This window comes from Silene latifolia, chromosome Y (genome assembly GCF_048544455.1).
Source record: "Silene latifolia isolate original U9 population chromosome Y, ASM4854445v1, whole genome shotgun sequence".
In the NCBI taxonomy this organism is placed as follows: domain Eukaryota; kingdom Viridiplantae; phylum Streptophyta; class Magnoliopsida; order Caryophyllales; family Caryophyllaceae; genus Silene; species Silene latifolia.
In genome coordinates this window covers 256,992,793-256,997,621 of record NC_133538.1, presented here as the reverse complement: position 1 = coordinate 256,997,621, position 4,829 = coordinate 256,992,793, and positions in this window count along the sequence as shown.

Here is a 4,829-nt window from a genome sequence, read left to right as displayed (position 1 = left end):
AAGAAGATAATAAAGGAAAACTTGATTTATTTCCGTGCAAAAAATGCACGGGTCGTAATAGCATGCGCTATCATTAGATACATGCACATATAATTGACCGTGATTAAGCGTTCAATACCGTGACAATATAAATAGTCCATATTTGGAGATTTGAATATCAGATAATATACAACCATATTTTATTAGAATTATATTAAAGGTATTTGACATGTTAGACCTGTTAAATGTATGTAAAAATGTAAATTGCAACATTTATGTAAATTGTGGCATTTTAACTTATATTTTAACAAAAGCAATTAATATAGAAAAAAAGGATAGAAATAAGAGGAATTGGCTTGAGGAGAGAAGGTAATTAAATGGCATAAGAGACATGGCGGGGCCCATATTTAGAAACTCACAAGCCAATTAAAAGCCAAGAAAAAACTTGGCTTTTATACTATGTAGATGTAAAGACATAAAAGATGTATTTGACAATGAGGAATATAATATTTGGCTTTTACTCCGTATGTGTGTATTTTAGTATTCCAAAATGACTTTAAGGTTTTGCATATATAACTAATTTGAAATTTGAGATTGTTAAAATAATTTAAAATTAGGGTCCTAAACTTGCTTATTTAAAATTATTTAAGGAAGAAATTAAGTATTCAAATGAAAATTTCAAAACTAGGTTCTTATAATTGGTGAAAGAGTTAAATTAAGAGGTGATTACCATTCATAACACCAATTGTAAACTGACAATAAAAATTGACTGTACCAAGGATAGAATCCAGACCGCTCTTCCCAAAGTTACTGCTCTTATCCACTACACCACTGCTCTTATCCACTACACCACTGCAACTTTACATGCTCTTATAACACGGAAATTGTATACATCCTTAGTCTTCCTTCTATTAAAAAAAATTCAGCAACGCAGGGTGCACACGTGGGGTGTTGTGCGCACCCCCCCCCCCCCCCCCGGCCCCGGTCCGCCCCTGTTTTTGTTTTGGATAAAGAATTTTTGAGTAAAAAAAGTAAGAGAGCTCTTTGAACTTTAAAGGAAGATAATTTTGATTGTTTGATTAGCAAAACAGAATGGAAGAATTTGTATGGAAAGGAAAATGGAAACAATCCAATACATCACGCAATTGTATGTTACGACTTATTGCTGGGCCCCAATTCCTCTACAACTAGGCCACGAAACCAGACGCCAGTTGGAGCCATGAAGGGTAGCATGTTACTGAGAGCCGGGAAGGCAGCGCATGGGGTAAGCGGCACCCAGTGGATGGCTTGGGGAGCAAGCTAGTTAACGCTAATAGGGTTAAACACTAAAAAAGCAAGAGAAGAGAAGGAGGAGAGGATCATTCAGCATTAAACACAAGAAACACCATAACTACAAACTAGCAATTAAGCCGTTAGCCCTAATTGTTCAAGGGTCACCTAATTATACAATTGCCAGTGAACAAATCGGTGGGATTCCGTCTCCCCCCGCGGTTGTTTCCTTCTTAGGGTTTTCCGCGTCACTAAAATTTGTGTCTTCTTTTCTTTCGTGTTCAATCTTATTTACGTACTTAGCATACAATCAGTCATACCATACAAACAACTAAACGATTATAGAATAAGCCTACTTTAACTCACCCTCAACTAAAAGCGGTAAATACACGCAAACAGTTTGGCGCCCACCGTGGGCGCAAGGTAGTCGTCACCTATAATCGTTCCAGCATAGCACCATCATGTCGGGGAACAAGCAAGGAAGCCCAGGTCAAGCAACTAGGTCAGAAAAAAGTCAGACATCACTCGTAACATCAAGCCCTGTAACCACGACGACGGCCAGAACATAGATTCTAGCACAAAGACCACCTCCTAGGGCGGATCTACCTCCAAAGGTTAATCACCCACCATCCACCAAAATACCCGCAGTGACGGCGGTTCCACCCAGAACGGAGAAGTGGATAGAATCTACCCAGAAGGAGCCAGTAATCTCTCAACAGGAGACGAGACTTGTCAGTTAAGCCAAACACCAGCAACCACCACCCAACGTGGCGCAGACCATGGTGGGTACGTTGGATGCCCTATGGCAGTCCATGGAGAGCCCGAGGGAAGAAAATAGAAGCATGAGGGCCGAGGCCGTAAAGGAGAATAGAGCAATGTGGGCCCAGATAGACGCCATAAGTCAGCATGCCTGAGGCTCCACACCCGCATACAGGGACCAGGTTCAGCGGAGCCAAATGTAATACTTAGATATTTTGGGTGTTGGAGCTAGTGTCCTCCACAGTTAGTGTGATAACGTGTATAAATCTCTTTTAGGTTCATAGGGTATACTTAGTATTTTATCAGTTGATTAACGTTTATTAATAACGGTTGGCTTGCTAGAAGTTTGACGTTATTATCATACTGATGGCGGTGATCAACTGGTCCCTAAAAGTCACACCTAAAGGATGTGTTTGAGAGATGTGATTATATGAAAATATAATCACATTGATGCCTTATATGACTAAAAGGTTAGTCCATGTATTTGACTAAAAGGTTAGTCAATGTGATGATGAGTCGATTATTTAATACAATTAAATAATATCAGCTGAGACGAATTAATTGTTAATTCGTAAATAGAATATAAACTGTTATATTTAATTAATGTATATATAATGTTAGCTTAAACGAATTAAGATGTTAATTCGTAATTAAATATAAACGGTTATATTTAATTAGCAAATTATAAATATGCGATATTTATAGTTAATTTATATATATTATACGAAATTGTCATAATAAATGATGACAGACCGGCATTAATAAATCGACTACAAACTGTTGTGTGTGGACTTATTAATACGTGATGACATGAATGACAATTGATTATGATACACATTTTATACAATATGATAACAACCTAAAATAAGAATATTTTTCTCCTTATTTGTTTGGTTGTTACACGATTAAAGAGGAGAAAAAATAAGAAAAAGATCTTCCCCTTTTTTTCTCCTTTTGGACGATTATATAGGAGAGGTGGGAGGATCATTTTCTCTCTTGATTTTTACTCCATACTCTCATCACAAAACCCTAAAAATTATTAGGAATTAGGGTTCTCTTTCTAGCAAGAAAAAAGCATTTCTCGGAGCATCTTGGGTGCAACGATTAGGAGAATATCGATCTCGATATTTGTTCTTAGGCCAAATTGCTAGGACCGGAGGTTAATTCTAATCTATATTGTTTTGTTCATGCATTTCGTTTATGACTCGTAATTTCATATTTCATAATTTCGTTATAATCCGAATTTTTCTTGATGAAATATACCGATATTTCTAACAAGTGGTATCAGAGCATAGGCCACGAAATTATTTTATATGATTTTTATAAATGGATTAAAACAAAAAAAAAAATTAGAAAAAAAAAATTTCGGCCGTATCAATTTTTTTTTTGCCGAGATGTTTTTTTTTTGTTTTTTTTTTGATGCCTTGTTTCCATTTTGATTTATTGATATTGTTGTTTTAATATGTTAAGATGATAATATGATAAATTTGTAGATGTTTTGATTTAATAAGAATTAAATTGAAATGTAAATTGAAATTGTTTTGTTTGATGATGTTCATTTCTTTTTGCTATATAGTTTTGGCATACATGGTGTTAAATTGTTGTTTAAGAATCATGATTCATTAATTTAATAATGTTCAAATCAATTGTGATGAATTAAATATTCAGATAATCGATTTAATCATAATTTAGATATTCATTTTAAGAGGTTAAATTGAATCATCTAGTTTGGATCTATGTTTAAATTAAACGTTGATGATTATGCCAATCTTGTTATAGTAGCAACATTAAACAAATTTGTTCACATAAAAGGGGTTATTTTCGAGAAATGAAAGAAAAAAAAACTTGTTTTTCGAAATTTTAGGGCTGAATGCCGAGAGCAATTAAAAAAAAAATTCCGTTTTTTTTTTGTTGTGTATTGGCCAATAATTAAAATACATTATATCTATAATGTATGATTGTTTGTTGTGAAAAAGTTCACAAATTTTAGATACCCAATTATTTTAAAGTGGTTTAAAATGATGTTAGATTAATTCATATTCCAAGTTAATGTGTATTAAGATTGGAATTATTGTGAGTAATTGAGGAATTGTCACATAATTTTGAGCATTTTAAAATAGCCGAGAGCTGGAGTTTTAAAAAAAAAAAAAATTTTGTTTTCTTCCTCTTTAGCCGAGACATATAAAAAAAGGGGATTTTGTTTTTGTTTGTTTTGGCCAATTAATTATTGTGAAGCGGTTCATAATTAAAAGATACCTAACTATTTTAAAGTAGTTTAAAATATTGATGGATTAAATTCATATTACAAGTTTAATATGAATTAAGATTGAAATTAATGTGATTAATTGAGGAATTATCACTTAATTTAATTTAAATAGGTGGTTTGGATAAATTAATCAACATAATTAAGGAATTGTGTCATGTATGTTTAATTTATTTTTAGTTGATGCATTTTATTTTTGTTGAATGAATCGTTGAATGAATTTATTACGTATTTTTCTTGCAATCGGTTGTAATTTGTAATACTTAGTGTGGCATTAGTCAAATTATGTTTTCGTAATGAAGGAAACATAATTTTTATGTAATTATGAGATCTCGAATCTCCTTTATTTTTCCTTTAGTTTTGGGTTTTGAAATTAGAATGTAATAAATAGGTTTATTATGTAAATTTATTTATTGTAATTTTCGAAGAAGACTAAAGATGGAGATTGGAGCTCACTCCCGCTACATGGATCAAGATGGAACATCGAGACAAGCATCTCGGGTCCAAGGATGGATTCCAAACTTGTATTTAATGTTTATTTTGATAGGATAGGCCACAC